Source organism: Meleagris gallopavo, chromosome 13 (genome assembly GCF_000146605.3).
Source record: "Meleagris gallopavo isolate NT-WF06-2002-E0010 breed Aviagen turkey brand Nicholas breeding stock chromosome 13, Turkey_5.1, whole genome shotgun sequence".
Classification (NCBI taxonomy): Eukaryota; Metazoa; Chordata; class Aves; order Galliformes; family Phasianidae; genus Meleagris; species Meleagris gallopavo.
The window spans coordinates 13,149,612-13,167,758 of NC_015023.2; positions in this window are offsets into that span (position 1 = coordinate 13,149,612).

The following is an 18,147-nucleotide window of genomic DNA, read 5'->3' on the forward strand; positions in this document are numbered from 1 at the left end:
AGACACAGCCTTGGGCTTTCCCAGAATCCAGACCAGAGGGATGGGACTTCAGTTGGGTGTACAGGCAGGGAAAAGCTGAGAGGAAAGATATTTTACTTTGTACCACTTCGGGCATACTTTTCATAGAAACATACAATCAGAGAATGGCTTGGGTTGGAAGGGACCTCAAGGATCATGAAGTTCCAACCCTTCTTCACAGGCTGGGTCAAAGGCTTTTCTCATGGTTCACACTGATAATAATTATATAGTTTTTCAAAATCAAAGAGGTAGATAGAAGAAAAGAGTGTGATGCTTTAGAAGATGAATGACTTTTCCATTATAACTTTTCCATTATAACAAAGTGGTCTGTCCTCAGTCCCTTGTGCATGGCAGAAGAACAGCACCAGTCTTTCTGCCATGCATGTCCAGCCATGTACAACTCAAGGACTTCCTGGTGAACATAACATCTCTAATGCAAAGCAATTAGTCATTCCACCACAGCTGAGCTTGGCTCATTTGCCGACAGTATGCAGTGAATGTTGTATCAAGACTGTGATGATCTGACGGTTTTAGGAATAAACCTTTCAAGGAATAGAAGACATTGATGCAAAATTGAGGTGCCACAGAAAAGGCCAGATGTTCAACTTTTAGGTCTTTATAGGGCATGCAAATTTTTTCTTATGAGTGAATGTGCACATTACCCATTGATGCGATCACTTATGCATCCAGCTCATCATCTGAATAGGCAAATATCTTCTCTTCTGCAGCAACCATACTTGGGATTTAATGCAAAATTCATTCTTTTTGAAAATCACTCCCCTAGAACACAATGGTAAATCATCCAAGATAAAGCGATGTGAAGAGAAATGCTGCACCCTTCTTCTGAGGCCTTTATTCCTTTTCTCTAGAAAAATATCTCCACCTTCCTGCTGAAAGACACAATTATTTCCTCGTATTCACACTGTGTTACTTGCTCAGTAGCTCACATCATTGATTGGGCTCCATTATACCAAATTCTAGAACATCAGAAGAGCTAAGTATAAAGCAGGAGACAACAGATACAAAAATAGACGTGGACCACGAGGTAACCATGAAACACCCCGTGTCAGGATTGTCTCCTGCAAACTGGGGTGAGTCGGTACAGGACAGGAGATCGCAGAGGATGAATAGCTAGTGGTGGTTCTCACATCAGTGAATTATCACCATTAAGATACTTGTCTGACTATGTTGGACACCACAGTGTCTTTCACGTAGTCTGTGACTGAATAGCCTGCAAAAATAAGGATTCTGATCCCTAGAGATAATATTAGTTCATCCTCATTTATTTTTTTTCTGAATAAAAGTCACCTAGCAATAGCCATTTTCAGTTGTGGCATAGCATTCCGAGTTCTGCCTTGCCAGTTTCCTGGCAGATGCAGCAGCTATTGGGCTCCTTGCTTGTTTCCTCTCCAGCCATGTGATGTTTATAGTTATTGGGTTTGAACAAATGGAGAAATTCAATTGAAGATGGTATGTAATATAACACAGCATAAATGAAATGCACTTTACATTTGTATATCAGCTTGTTAGCAGGCAACTGACCTTAACAAGAATTGTTTAGACACCTATCTCTAGGCACCAGCTTGCATGCATCTGTTTGGTACAGAAATATGCTTTCTGTTCATATTATGACCCACTGCATATGAGAGAACAGCTAAATACAACAACAGATATATGTAGGAACAGATAGGTAAGAAAGAGAACCTGCCACCATCATCAGTCTCTAAAACAAATGATTACTCAGGAAGACAAAATACTCTTCCCTCCTAAGGAAACCCAAGCTATATTATGTACACACAAAAAAAACAAAAAACAACTATGCCCGTAGTTTTGGTGCCATATAGCATAAATCATCACATAGCCCTCTGCAGATTGCCTCTGCACACTGAACCGTTGGGCCACGTTCCCCGAGGTCCTCAATCCTGCAGCAATGAGCAGGACTGGAGGAGGTGCTGAGGCCAGCGGTGCTCCCAGGCCAACCTCTGCCCCTGCCACCCCGCATCAGTCCTGCGAGCTTGGGGCTGAAATCCAAGCGTGTCTTTGCAGGTGATGGCAATGCCATGCCTACTTTTCCCCTTTTTTAAAGGATTATAGGAATTCTGGACCCGTCGCGGGTCTGCGATCCCCAGTGCAGAAGGAAAAAGGATTTTTAATGAAAACCAGCTCCAGTTCTGAATATTTAATACCGTGCCCAAGTGGTAACAGGATGATAAAGTTTTGATAGGCCTGGTATTGGCTTTTATTTTTTTAAGGGGGAAACTTCTCTCTCACTAACAGAAAAAGCATTTTTAATGCCAACATCAATATAAAGCGCTGCTGGGACTTTTATATCATTTCAATATCAGGCTTGCATTCAAGGAGCAAAAATAAATGCAGTGTTCACAACCGTTGGATATTATAGCTGAATGGCTTTCAACAAGCTCTTGCCATGTTTTTATGCACAAAGTATGATTTGGGGGTTGGGGATGGAAAAGGAGGGACTGGAGGGGAGGGGAAGCAGTTGTTAATTTATAGATATTAGCTGGAATGTGTGAGAGCAGCCTTACCGGGGTCTCACAATCATGCGTACACCAGGGCATTTTGCAAATAGCAGAATTCCTTCTTTTTTTGCCTTCCATTTTGCCTCTTCTGGCAGCATCGATAAATTTGTTTGATGCACTTTAAATGTTTAATTAAAACACGATGTTAGCACATTTACTGTAAGTGATAAAAACACTTTGGAGGTGGTCTTAAAGCAATTGGTGACTCTGGAATTGCTAGACATGCACTAGTAAATCAGATACAAATTCCATAAATTGAAACGATTCTCTTTCAGTCCTGTGCCATTTCACAGATATTAAAGCTGCTTAATTTAATTCCTCCGTAATGTGGAATGTGTACTGCAGCTGATGTGACTTCTTCTGACTGATTGTTTAAGGTCAAATAAACTCAGGCCTACAGAGCACCGGATAGAAATTCCCTTTTATATTAATACTGTTTATAATTCAGTTCTCTTTCAATCCCTTAATCAGAAAAGAAATGTTTATTGTGTGATATTGCTATAAAATAAGTAGGAATTGTAATAAGCATTTGAAAATGTTAAAAAAAATATACACTAAGTCACAGCTCCCGGTACCAAGTCTCATCTATTTAAGGAGGTTTATTCAACTTACTTAAAAAGAAAACTTGCTTTTAATGCAAAGCAGACACTTTTATATATGGAATATAACTGTATTTTATAAAGTACAAAAGAGAAGTCAAAGCTACAGTAAACCATTCCTCAGAAAATACCACTCTATTTGCCACTCTATACCCAACTGAAGTCATTGGGAGTTTTTCTGCTTCTTCCCATTAGAAGGGCTTGTGTTTTTAGGAACTGCATAGGTAGCATCTTTAGCAATATGCAAGGTATAGCATCTGCTGCTCCACTGCTGTTTTAATACCTGCATTCAAAACACAATAGTAATAAAAGCTTCAGAACAAATTATTACGATTGGCTTCTTTGCCTACGTTGAAGATCTTTACTGAATCAAATTAATACAGAATATAAATATCACAATTAGATTTCACTGAGATGAGCAAATAATGAATCTTTCTTCTTCAGCTAAGAAAGTAGATTTTCTTGAGAAATCTCTGAGTCAGCATTTCCTGCAAGATGAACCTTTTTCCCCTTCCCCCACCAATGTCAATAGCGAAGAAGTCAATGATTTCCAAGGATGTCACGGATAGCTTGCAATAGAAGAGGTAAAAGTTCACTCATTTTGATGTGTACATAACTTATTTCAGTCATCTTCAACAATATGTAACATGAAATTCTTAGCATGGAAAACTTGGCTACATGTCATGTTCTCTACCCATGAAAAAAACCAAGTAGGGGATACGACATTTCTCTAGGGATGTGAGTGTGGAGGAGCAGAAGCTCTTTGTGGAGAGCTCTGCAATGGGAGCCGTTAGGTAGGCAGCTTCTTGACGTGAGGATTTCCAAGGATGGAGTTCTCTGCAGTGCCAAGCAGCATGCAGCCCTGACTCACAGCTGAGATTAATGCCATGCCAAGAGCAAAGCAACGGTGTACAACACACACTGATGGTGGTGATGTCACAGAAGTGTGCTGGTGAAAATGATACTGTCTTCTTCAGTTTGTTTTTAATTCGTATCTGCTCTCTTTCCTGATGAAACCACTGTTTTACCAACAGCATGAGGTAGAATGGATTTTTATCTCTCATGCATCAACAAAGTTATCAGCACGTTCTAATTACGCTGTGTTGTGAGAAGCAGCAAGAACACAGCTGGATTTTCCGATTCCGGCTCTGAGGTGTCTGCAAGGCAGACATTTGAGAAAATAACTAGATACTGAGGCTCATTAGACCATGTAGCACTTAAACTAGGGTTGAATTTGTCTTGTGAACTCTGTCCTGTGTGGTCAAATTCCAACTGCACGTCTGCCTGCCCTACTATTAATCACTTTTTGGATTAAGGAACAAAAATCACCTCTCCAACATTCTTAAGCAAATGTGATATTTTTCTTTTCATAAACAAACAAAAAATTAAAACTATTTGTCTTAACTTGTTGACTTGTCCAAATTATCTCATCCCAGATCCAATGACAGTCCCAAATAGTAGCAGAAAAAATTCCCTTTAACAGCTGCACCTCTTCTGAAGCTATTGTTTTCCTCACTGTTGCATGGAGCTGGTAGGAGTCTTTAATGGTTAAAAAGAGGAATGAAGAGGCAAAGCCTGGACAACCTCACTCACCTTCACCTGACCTGTTTTAGATTCTCATAACTGTCTGAAAAACAGAGAAACCAATTGGGTCCATACATAGGGAGGCCTTCATTAATAAACTGTCAAAACCCTGTCGAGCATTGAAGTCATTTTCAGCAGAAATTAATAGCGTACTTTGGAGTTGTTTTCAGAAGAAATTAACTGGGTGCACTGGAGTGATTATGACACCATTTCTGAAAGGAACATCCAGTTCTGCATTTAGCATGAAGAATACTCATAACCAAGGAGGGAAAAGCCCAAACAAAAACAAAATAGATTTTTGCCAGTTCAAGTTCAGCAACTGTGTTTCTCATAAAGAAAAAAACATTTGGTACCAGATGCAGAGCTTTAAAGTACCCGTATCAGGCAAATGTTACAAGGTGTTGTTACAAGTCAAGAATATCATCTACTTACTGTGATTTTTGATAACTTATGGCATTAAGTTCTTTTTTACATTTGTCAAAGGTCACAGTGCTCTATTAAGCATCCCTGTTTGTAGATAACTGAGCAGATCAGTCCTTAAGGTAAGCTCAAGGCCCAAAAGTATTTTTTTTCCTTTTTTTTCTTTTCTTTTTTTTTTTTCTTGTGGAAAACTACACTTTTAAACAGTTTTGATATTTCATAATATAGCTTGTGACAGGGCTATTTCACCATTCACCATTCACTAACATGGGCTGCGGTGTCATCACAAAGTCCCTAACGCTGTGTCAGTGCGAATCTGTGGAGAAGACATCAAGATGTCAACATATTCTGAGAGGGGAAGGAGTGTCAGTGCAAGTCTACAGAGACATGGTGGTATGTGGGGAGGAAGCAAAACAAAATTGCATCCATGGTTGTGCAGCACTGCCAGACAAAGGCACATTCAATGTAGAAGCTTTTTGAAGAAACGTGCAGCACTCCAGGGGGAGCAGCCAAGTAATTGTGGTATTTTCAAACAGGTAAGGGAACTTCAGCTCTAGTAACTCTTCTGTGCATTTTAGCATAGATCTATAGTGAGAAATCTCATAGACTGGAAAATGATACATAGTGTGCTAAAGGGATAGATAAACATCTCCCCAGATAAGCCATGCTGTCCTCCTCAGGTCTCTCCCTTAACATTTTCTCTTGTAAGCAGAGGACCATATGAGCCATAGCATCAGTATACAAATAATGCAGTAGCTGATGCGTGGTGCTACCTACAGATTTCACGGAGTCAGTTTTGAGCTCATCGAAGACAGATTGAAAGGTTCATTTATATTTAAGCAACTGGGCAAAGCCCTCAGGGATGCACAGCCCCACCAGTCTCTGCAAGCATTCATCTTTCCTCACCCCTACAACGTTTCATCAAATATTCAGCCCTGCAACTCCTCTTCCCACATGCTGCCTCTCCTCCTGGCTGAGCTGAGCACCATATATGTTGTGAATGGAAGGGCTCCTTCTTCCCACACACCCTGGGGAAGGGCATCTCACCCTTTCAGAACTGTAATTCTGCATAACTGCCCGGGTTATGCTTTTTAGCCCAGACATCTGGGACATTACTACAACACAGATTAGCCTAAATTATTTTTTTGCGTGATTAGAAGACAATGGAAGGTAAAGGTGCATGTTAATGTGTGGTTGACTAAAGCCCTTTCTAATTGTCAGTGAGTTCCCCCATCAACACTTACACACCATGGCAAAACTGAGGTCAGTAAACACAGATACATCCTTGCTGTGACCTGAACGGAGCCAAGTTTCCAGAAGTACTGCCAAATTTTAGGAATGGAAGCTTCTTTTCTTCAAGAGTTTTTGAAAGCCAACCGCCTGAATTAACTGAGGCACTCAATTCAGAAGACTTCAGAATCATAGAAGAATCATTAAGGTTGAAAAATACCTCTAACATCATCCAGTCCAACCATCCCCCTATCACCAATATCGTTAAAAACCACGGATTAAACCATATCCCTAAGTACCACATCTACACATTTCTTGAATACCTCCAGGGATGATCAGGATCCAAAAGCACCCAGGTAACAGTGCACTTGTTAAAATAAGGCTCTCAGCTGAAAAATGGGACTCTGAAGGCCACATCACACCACTGGGTGTTGTTAAAATGAAAATGAAGATAGAACTCTAAGTCCTGCTGCATCCGTTTATCAGTGCAAAACAGCAAACAACCCAGGGTTTGGCACAGCAAAACAGATGAAAAATGCAACTGTCCTGACCTTGCTATGTTTTCCCCCTTTTGCAGTGTGCTCCATCTTTCCAGTGGGGGACCTTCATCATTCCCATAGGCAAGGTCAGGGTATGCAGCCTGGCGGGCACGTCGCTGCAGCGTGCACCGAGCCACATCCACCGCGGGTGCAGCTCCACCAAGCCCTGCAGCAGGGACTAATTTGGCCTTGTGTATTTTGAATAAATTGTTAACTCTTCTCGGCATGAAGAAGTGATTATTGAAAAGTTTGCCTCCACATACAAATGCAAATGACAGTCGAAGAACACGTGAATGTTAATCTTCCAAACCAAGTACGTAGACAAATGCTAGTCATTAGAAACATTTCCGTGCATTTATATTAGGCTGTCCTCTAAAAGACTTTTCAGACAAATATGTCATCAAGATATTCAAAACCATGTAATCTTATCCAAAGTTTCATCTATCAACAGTACAGTTTTCATCTCTCGCAGCTGTGTGTCAGAATGTGCAGGCAGATTAGCCAGCTGATAGCAGGGGGGGCAGGGAGAGAGGGGCTCTGTCCTCATCAAGAAATTCTGCTGGGGAGAAGAGACTCTTGCTGATGATTTTCTAAATACCTCCCCAAGAACCCTTTCCACGCATGGATGCAGGGGACCTTTGCAAAGATGTTCGTTTTCTGACCGGAGCTGGTGCTTTAAGTCCTCCTCCCCCCGTTTCCCCTTCTCTGCTGAGGAGTTCTCGTAATGAAAAACATCCTGAGCACAATTGTGTATCTGGTGACTGGGGCAAAGCATCTCCCTCCACAGCAGATCAATTCACCAGATTTCTTGTGCCCTCATTGGCCTGGGGAGAGCAAGATAAAGCCCAAACACAGAATATTTTGAACTCCAGCTGCGCTTGTCACCTTCCTCAAAGGGCAAATCCTCATTCCAACCCCTTCTGCTAGAGCCAAAGGGATTAGTACCGTTATTTATTTATTTATTTATTTAAGGATACCTCACCACTTTCAGAAAGCAAATTCTGTAATTCTCTTGTTTCACAGAGGGAAATGAATGATGAAGACATGCACGGGCTTCTGATAAAGATGCAAAGAGATAGGACTACAACATACAGTAAAGCACAGTGAAATGATTCTCCAGTATGAGGTTCAATATGCTGCTGTTGTTGTCTATGAGACAGTTTCCACGACTCCATGCATATGAATCTGTGCATAATCTTTGAGTGTATTCATTTTCATCCACATTCTTTAAAGCAAATTTTAGCATTACTGAGGAGCTCTATCTTGATGACACTTGAAGACAATGTTTTCAAATTTGGGGAGAGTGGGAAAGATATTCAAAATCCCAGAAGAGCTGTTAGGACTTAACACCATCAAAAATAGATTCTTGCTTTTCTGGGTATCTTCGAAATATCTTTTTGAAGCAAAGTCCTAAATCTTGGTGTTTAGCAGCGCTAAAAGAAGTGCCTCCATTTTCAGGGTGGCAAATCCAATTTGCGCTGACTGTGCACCTCTGAAAATCAGCTTGATTTTTGTGGTTACCTTCTTCTTTTGTGTTTGTGGCATGAAGATGCCTCCCCATGGGATGGACAGAAGCAAGGATAGTGCTTAGCCATTTGCCATTGGCTCTGATCTCTGCTTAAATTCGTATTTCAGCACCAAATTCTCTTTTTTTTTTTTTTTTTACTTAGGGGAATCCTATGGTACAGACACCTTCCAGCATCTAAAGCCATCTAATGTCAGCTCAGCACCAGAGCAGGACTCACTGAACCTCACTGAACCTCTCATGGAAGGAGCACCAACAGCAAGAGGAGGCAGGGCTCTGTACCCCTCAGCATTCCTCTGAGCTTATCTGCTTCCCTAACTTTAATACCAAATCAATCTTTTTAATGGGAGCCCAGCACTTAACCTATTTCCGGACCTCTTCCCTCAGCTTTGGGAATGTACTTTGGAGAAATGACTGAAAACACTGGAGCAGAGAAAAGGAGCCTTTCAGAGCAGATCTGGGGGAGTCCTGTGAAGCAGGAGTTAGATGTCTACTGACAGCCCTTAAATGCAAAAGCAAAATCCCTTCCATTCAAACAAGCCTGGAAAAGGAGCCCCAGTATGACATTCCTTACAGCTTCATTTAACAGACAAATTTTTAACTCAAAAGCAATTTTTAAAGCTTTTTCAACATTCACGTCTTTAGCTTCTTGCTTGGAAAAGCACCTTTGTCTCCTCCCAAGAGAAGTGGGCAGCAGGATGGGAAGGGAAGGACACGTTATTTGATGAAAGAAGACACTGCTCAAGGCCTGGGGCTCTCTGCCTTCCCAGCAGAGCCTCGCTGCCGGCCTGCTGCCGGGGCACATGCCTGCCTGCCAGCCAAGGTCCACCGGGTCAAAATCTGCTTTACAGAAAGTGCCCTCAGCTATTGTTTACCTAGAGGAACCACTGCAGCCTATCAGAAAGTAATCTGCCTTTTTGAATGAGCTTGCGTGCCCAACTATTTATTTGCTAGTTAGATGTTAATGGCTCTAGAGCAGCTGTTATGGTCTTCTGGGGACAGCACGCAACTTGTACCGCTGCACGGGATTCATGTACCAGATGAGGTATTAATCTGGTTAGTTGAAAAACTACGGCCTGTCCACAAATCATTAATGCTGGCTACAGTAGGGCAGACTTAACACATGTACTTCAGGGCCAATCAGTCACTCCAGTCCCAAGTTACAGATATTCAGCCCAGAAAGTTCTGCACAAGTCCCTTCCCAGGCCCATTCTCTTGCTGGCTGGGCTGTCAGACCAGCAGAAACCAGCACGAGGCATGGGACCATGGGTGGAGGCTTTGGAGGTATGGCTGCAGTAGGAATGGAGGAGGAGAGCAGCCTGCCAAAACAAGCATGGGTGGTGTGGCTTCAAGAAAAGGGAATCCAGCAGCAGGGAGCAAAGCTTGCTGGAGTGGTTTTCAAAGACGTTTTAGGAGACTGGCTTTGATTTTAACAGCCGGTTCTACCAATGGAGACCAAATTGCCTTTGGCACAGCTCTGTCCTTTTTCTTTGCCTACATGCTGCCATAAGCCACAAAGCACTCACCAAGACTCAATGAACTCAACTTCAAAAGAACAAAAGCCACAAATAGCATGATGTCCCACAGGAAGGGAGCAGGGACACAGAGAGGTAGCAGCAGTGATTTCCTCAGCAGTCAATCTACAAAAAGGGAGAAGCGGGCAGCCAGGAGGTTACACTGCACTTCCACATCTTCCCTCAGTTCCCTGATCCTCTCCCGCACCCCATAAGGACTCTCTTATGGGAGCTTAGGGATGGGTCGGTGGTTGCACTGTATGACCTTAGTGGTCTTTCCAACCTTAACAATTCTACGATTCTAACCAGAAATTTGCCCAAGGGAACACAGAAATGTGCTGTGGACCCGAAGCATCCATGCTGGATATTTTGACTTTCACTGGGTACTGGGGATCAACTTCTGTTCTCACCAGAGCACATCAACAGAAGGGACATCAACAGCAGCAGTGAGGACTCACTGCTAAGGCTGGTATTTCCACTCTTTGTCTTGTCATCAAGTCTTATTTCTCAGAATGGTTGGAGTCAAGGATGTGGTCTTGGCCTTATCTTTGAATTTCCTGGCTTTTGTTGCCAAGCATGTCACAAAGGTGATGTTATTATCCCTCCTCTGCTGATAATGACATGGAGATTTTGCTACTTTTCTCAGAAGCTTATTAGAAAAAGCTGCTTACATCGTGATGCAAATGCAGCATGTATTCCCTGCCCTGAATTTGCCCTTGGGGCGCTCAGATGGTTCCCCCAAAGCAGAAGCAATCACAAAGGCCTTGACCAAAGGGTGTTTCCCCTACATGCAGTTTCACTATGCTGCTAGAGTCCGTCTGGCACAGCATCTGCAATTTGCACATCGTAGGCATAATCAAAGCAGCTTTCCTCCTAACTCACAACAGCCATCATTGCACGGAGGTGGGTTTACCATTGGTTGGTTCCACTGCACAACTCAGATTAAAACCAACAAAAAAAGCCACCAAACCCTAGTCCCACATGCAATCAGGAGCTGTGCATCCCACACTAGACATGCCAAGTTATACAGAGATAACAAAAGTTCAATAACTACTTCAGCAGATTGAGCTCTTGATTACTGCAAACTATCTGCTTCAAAGAGCTGCTGCCGTGCCAGCAGAGATGCACTCATCCAAGCCAGCAAGCCACCTCTGCACTGCGGGCTGGGAGCGCCTTTGGGAGCCCGTGGAGCTGCTACAGTCCTGGTGAGGATGGCTGGAAGATGTGGTGAGCTCAGCCTGCCTTCAGAAGGTTTTCTGGGCCAATAGAGGCACCTGAGGACGTGGGGGAAGCTGACACTGCCAGATGGCATGGACCAAGGAGAGGCTGAGATGAAGGCTGCGGGGGACGCGCACACTGATTTCTCCAAAGACTTATAACCGTGATGAAGGAAGAAATAGCTCTGCCACAAGAGAGTCTGATGAGAAAAGTCATTTGCTACTGAAATGTAATTTGAAAAATGTATTTAATACCAATTAACAACACAAGGCTGTAATATCCACTTATCTAAACTGCTCGCGGATTACTTGCTTTTCACTTACTAACCTACCCAGTAATTTCCACAAAAAAAAAAGAAAATACAGGTCAAGCTTTCGCTACCAGATTTAGTTATTTTATCACTAGACAAAGATGAGCCAGAATGGTTATCAAGAAAAATAAGCTTGGGGGTGGGGGAGAGGAGGCTGTGGGGGGAGGAGGAGAGAATTGGGAAATCTTAGACATTGTATTAAAACAACAGTTTTTAGGGTGTTTGATTTACTATTCAACTGTGCACAGCTGCTGCTGTGAGAAATAGGAAGCATGCCAAGGGAAAGAGATGGGGGAAAAGAATTAAGGAGTGGGGGAAGGTTTGCAGAATCAACTGGTTAATGAGATATGAAAATTGTTATGAGTAAGCCCCTGCTGAAAAGCACTTGTTTGTTTGGACCAGCTTGCTGCTCACTCACTGACACGGCAATTCAGGTGCTCTCTCCAAAGGAATTAATCAGTGAATGTGAAATTTAGATGGCATGTGGGTTTTCATGCACCAATTTAGGTCCTCTGTGTTTCCCCTTCTTAATCTTGGAGCCATCTAAAACTTGCTGGGGCCTTGGCACGTGTTATTCCCTCTCGCCCTCAAGGAACGCTGCAGTGCTCTGCACAAAGGGGGACATTTTCAATGGGGAGGGCAGTACAGGATATGTCCTACAGCCAAACACTGGGGAAGCTCAGAGGACAAAGTGAGAGACAAGGGTTTGGACTCCACCACTTGCAATGCCATGGGTGATGACTCTCAGCACCTTGCCCTGCTTTTCAAGCCGTATTATGGGGAAGGATTCAGGCTTAAGCATCCATGGAATATCTAAGGTCATGAGCTTTTAAAAGATGAATCTCTCTCTGTAGTCCACAGGAATACCCCTAATTCTCTCCCTTGGAGCTTCCCATCAGACTGCTTAGGTGGTCCCCCCTACTGACCGTGGCACCTGTAAGAATCCCATTCCTGGACACTGAGCTATTTTCAGATACTTGGCCCAGGAACCTAAGCACCAAACTCAGGATTATGCTTTCTACGAGGTACGTAAGTATCCTAAATAAAAGAGCTGCCTTATTGTCTCAATCTCTTTTGAAATAAACTAAACCTGGTTTTGTGGTCCAAGTGAAAAAAGCCTCTCTAGATGAAACTTCACTTGTTTTCAGTAATTCCTTGGGCTTCCCCCTGAGAAGCACTCGCGCTGTGGCAGTGCTCCAAAAGTCCTCACTGCAGAATATGAGACTTGAGAAATCATTTCTTGGGCTCTTATCTCACATACCTAATTGAGATGCCAGGCCACTACATTTAAACTATAACTTGAGGACTAATTAAAGGCAACAACTTAGTGCTTACCTAGGGATTCAAGGAGATCGCAAGATGACCTGCCTGTGTTGTAAAGAGAAGATTATACAGGCTGAACTAAACAATGTCTTCATTTTGCTGGTGATGCCTGATCTGAAGGTGTAATCCCCCTTTATCCCCACACATAAGCCTTTTTGTTATTTAGAAGCAAGTAACCTAGAGTTGCCTTGCAGACCTTTTCACCTGGCTTTCATGTCCTTCCCCCTAAACTGTTTCCAAGCAGCTAGCTGGTCAGTGGGAAAGCCTCACTTTTTTACTAGGAAAACTACACATGAAACAAAGCTTTGTGTGTGATTTGCTTCCATTTATTTGCATATTCCTATCTTCAAACTCTAGATTCTAATCCCTGCCTGTCCAATTGCACAAAAATAGATGAGATCTTTCTGCAAAACAGCAGACCTGAAATGGTTTAGAAGCTGGGGGACAAGAGAAAGCAGGAGGGAATTCTCCTGTCTTCACGAAGATGGTGATGAAGCCTCAATTTCACATGGTGTGGAAGGAGGCAGGCAGGCACTGAGGAAGGAGGAGTCTGACAATGTTATGAGGAGGCAAACATTTGACACTGACATGCTGGAATGCTGTAAAAATTTAATTAGATGAGTACATTAGTCATAGTTGTACTAAGGGGTTCATATACTACATGCAAAAATGCATGCTCCAGTACAAAAGAAATATTTAAATCCTTCCTGTAAATACCATTTCCCTCATTACTAGGAAATGTGGTCTCTGTGGGACCATTGACCATGTCATTGTATTTACAGAAGTATGGTTAGAACTAGATTAACAGCATTTATGGGAAGGGTTTCATACACAGAGAAAGATGCCTATAATATAGGGAAGGTTGTGCTGAGTTGCAACCAAGTAGGCATAGGGTCTAGTTCTGTGCTGTTAAGCCATCTTGAATAGCCTACTGTTTGTGAAAACAAGGGTTATTAGTGCACTGAGATGTTCTTAAACACGTCAAGGAGGTCTATTGCCATTTTGCCCCAGAATTCCCCCATTGGGGAATGCTTTATGGCTATCCAAAGGAAAGGTCGACTAACTTGCTTGCCTAGTCAGGGTAGTCAGAATGCATTTCCACAAATGAATCCTCATCAAGCCAATCCTTGGGACAAGGTTTATTCAAGAGTTCATGTGAATCCAGTGCAGACTGCTCCACAGCAGAGAAGAAAGATTGAGGGTTTTCATAGCTCCCAGTTTGGACCAGCAGGACATAATGCATTACAAATCTCAACAATTCGTAATATTGATGGGTATTGTTTTCTGTGTTATTAAGCTACTACAGCTGTATCCAAAGTCTTGTGGGGAGATATCTAGATTTCAACAGCCCTCATCCACTTTGTGGCAAACCAGTAAACCAATCTAGTCCAAAAATTTCCCACATGCTCAATGTAAAGAACTGGGTTACTGTGGGGCTGCTCCAGAGTCTGCAGAAACCAAAGTCTTCGGAGAAAAGCTTTGAACATGGAGATCAAGGGGGTAGATTGGCTCCAAAACAGTGAACTGGTAAACTGCTAGAAATTATCCTTGCCTCACAGAACACGTGTCTTTCCTTGGCTAATGATTCCTTTTCAGAAATCTCTGCAGATTAAGAGTTGGACCCTTTCCTTTATTTTTCTTTCCCTTCAACTTAAAAACATTGCCTTATTTTCCAAATGTAGTCATTTGGCAATGCTCTTTTAGTAGTAAATAAACAAATAATTGGTCATGCTTTATTTTAAACAGCGTTTCAGTTCTGATACCACGTGTGATATTCAAGTGTAATTACAAGACTGAGATTCCGGATAGGAAAAGGGTGAAAACAAAGGACGATTCAACCTAAATCAGCTAATTTTGTCTTAATCAGTGTTTAGATTGTTCTGATGAATTTGATATCAGTTCTACAGAAAAGGAGAAGGTGGTGTTGGACATCAGTTCATTTCCCAGAACTCACCGAATTTGTAAGGAGGATGCTGTTGTCTGTAATCACCTGTAAGCACATAGACCAGGAAGACGTGGGAGTTTTGAGGAAGCTAACTGTGACTAAAATCAGAGACAGGAATACCAAGTATGCAAGTCTTATGTTACTTACTGACCACCAGCTCCCAACTACTGTGCCATTTTTGGAACCCTTTCTGAACTAGATTTATCATAACTTTCAGAGACAGTGAATCAACAGAGAAGTCAAACAGGAAGAGGGCTCTGGGGAGAACTAGGACTAATCTAAGACTACATACATAAATTAATCAACAGCAGCCTGTGTTTTTGAGCACTAAAACATGCATCAAAATTAACTTTCAGATGAACAAGTCACCACCCACAGGTGTGCTCCCAAATGTTGGTGCACTATTCACACAAGTTGGAAAAGATGTGCCACACTGGAAAGAGAAAGAAAATGAAGCCTAAAACCACAGATCATATTAAGAAGATATCTTTCTTCTCCAACTCCTAAACTGAAAAATCTCAACTTCAAAGACTTGTCGTATGCCGCCATTTTTGTTGCTTATAATCAGTAGATCACTCAGACCAACTGAACTGCTCTGTTGTAAAAGTTAAACAAATTACCACAGATTGACTGCGAGGCATATACATACATGCAATACTTTTTTTAAGTAGGGGAAAAAAAACACCTTGCTCTAGAACATCTATTGCTGCACTTCCTCAGAGCTGCTACAGTGAGAAGCTATTTGGGACTGCAAATGTATTTTATCGTGGGCAAAGATATCAGCTGATAACTGCATCTAATGCAACACTGATGTATCTCAAAAAAACTGAAGGATCTCTGCAGGAAGAATGTCAATGGTCTCAAGCAGTTGCAAGAACTTATTTAGGTACTGACTGCTACACTCAACAAATGACCAAGTGGGATTTAAATGTGAGGGACAATGGAAAACGACTCAGCCAGGAAAAGCAAGACAAAGAATGAAATCAAACATTCTCTGGATGAAAATCTGTAAAATTTCTATCCTAAAACATATGGTAGGTCACTTGTTCTGGAATTGTGTTCCCATGCCACTAACACAGCTGGATGACAGTAAGGTCCAAGCACACAGCTCAGCAGTTTACCTGTTTGCTAGTCACACTGATTTAATTTTTAGTTCGGTGGAAACTAAGGCTCCCACTGACATACAATGCTGCAGATGTAAAATAAAAATTTTTGAAGGGCTTTAGTGACTTAAGAATTTAAGTTCCATTTGCAAGTGTCTGACAGGCGCTTTTGAAAATTTGATTCTTAATTAGTAAACCAGACAACCGGACTCTTAAGATCATTAAAACGATATTAGGTAAAAACTTCAAAGTCAATGGGATTTATACACCTTAGGCACATAAGCTCCTCTGAAAATTTTCCTTCATGTCAATCTGCATTCAAATAATTCTTCTTGTATTTGGCTGCAGTGTGTTTGTCATGACCACCAAGCATGATAAATCACATCTCAAAAATCCAGTAGTAATAGGAATTAAATGAATGTCTCCTTAAAACATTATATTTCCTAAAAGGTGAAAGGAATTCTGCCTATTTTTTTTTTGGCAGGGGAGGGTGGAAATAGCTTGCTAAAAAAAATAAATTAAAAAAATAATCAGACTGAAGCTGTTCCAGCTCATCTGAAGCGTGCTCCCAAACGAGAACTAGAAGATCAGAAAGCTGTGACTAGTAGAGAATAGGCAAAAGCAGATGTTGCGTCCAGAGTCCTCTTTGTGAAATTCAACAGCTGGTTTGGTTAGTCCTTTGAACTGGTCACTCGGGAAGGCAGTGCCAGCTTATTTCACAGCAAGTTTGAGCAGTCCAATGTTTGAGTGTAGTATTCACCTCTTATTGGAATAAAGAGACTGTGTTTGTAAATAAGATGACAAGTTGTGTTGTATTAGAGCCTTTTGCAACTGACAAAGATTCTCATTTTCCATAGAATAGAACCATTTGACTAAGAATAAATACTATCTGGCAGTATTTCTAGAGTCATGCTTCAAAGAGAAATTTGAAGCTGCTCTTGTATAACATGCTGACATTAATCATCAAAAGTGAGATTCTCATAAACAAAATAATCCAAACCAGTAACATAAACCCAATTCTGGCTGAGCACTGATCAGTGCAGAGCACACAAAACACTGGGTCACAGCTGGCAGAAAACAGCCTGGTTCCATTGCCCAAGGATCAACCCATGCCTTTGGATCTTAGAACAAGATCTAAGTGCTGCTAAAACCTCCTAACAGTGCAATCCAGGAGCAAGAGCAAGGAGATACAAACTGCAAAAATAGCATCAAGGAAGCAGAGAAAGGTTTTAGTGCTTTAGTGCTGGAGCAGCAGAACAAGTGGCTGAACAAACCCTGAGCAAGCTGATCAGTGTTATCACAGAATCATTAAGGTTGGAAAAGACCTCTATAAGATCATGAAGTCCAATCCCACCCCCCCATGACCATTGGCCACATCGTTCAGTGCCACATCTCCACAGTTCTTGAACGCCTCCAGGGATGGTGACTCTCCCACCTCCCTGGGCAGCTGTGCCACTGCATCACCACTCCTCTTGAGAATAATTGTCTCTTAATTTCAACCTGAACCTCTCCAACACAACATAAAGCCATTACCTCTCATTCTATTGCTATTACCTAGGAGGAGAGGTCAAACCACACCTTGCTACAGCCTCCTTTCAAAGACCAAGTCAATCTATGTCTCTGTTGAATGATGACAACTCTCTGGGTCCTAAGGGAAACATCCTTCACCTTGCTGGAAAGTAAGGAAGCTGCTGCTGAGATCAGCTTTGGTACTTCTGGTCCCAACCACAATGGCACAACTGCCATGCTGATTGTCCCAAATGCACTGAATAGACAGTGCTTCCTCCTATCCCTTCAATAAAGTGAATCTTTACATCTCTCCCACCCCAGCTGATTGTTTGAAAGATGAGAGAGGGAGAGAGACATTGCCAACAAGAGTACATTTAATGCAGCTATCTTTGCCTATGAGGAAAGCTGGACTACAGCAATGCAGGGTGGACTTCAATCCTTGTATCAGCACATGGTGCCTATGATACTTTAGCAATGTGTCTGACCTGCTGGGACCCTGAAGCAGAAGGAAGAACAAGGGGAACTATTTTGAAGCCCATTTAATAGCCCAGTCTGCAAACAATCTTCTCCTCTCTTCTGCTGTTCAACCCTTGTCTTTCCTACTTGGCATGGTGCCTTTTCCCCCCCTAAGCAGCAGCTGTGCACACTTGAATAGTAAATCAAACACCCTAAAAACTGTTGTTCCAAAATCTCTTCAGATCTTTCTCTCCTCTATTTCTGTTCTCATTTTTCTTGCTAATGATTAAAGCAGTTGGCTTTTCCTTTTTTTT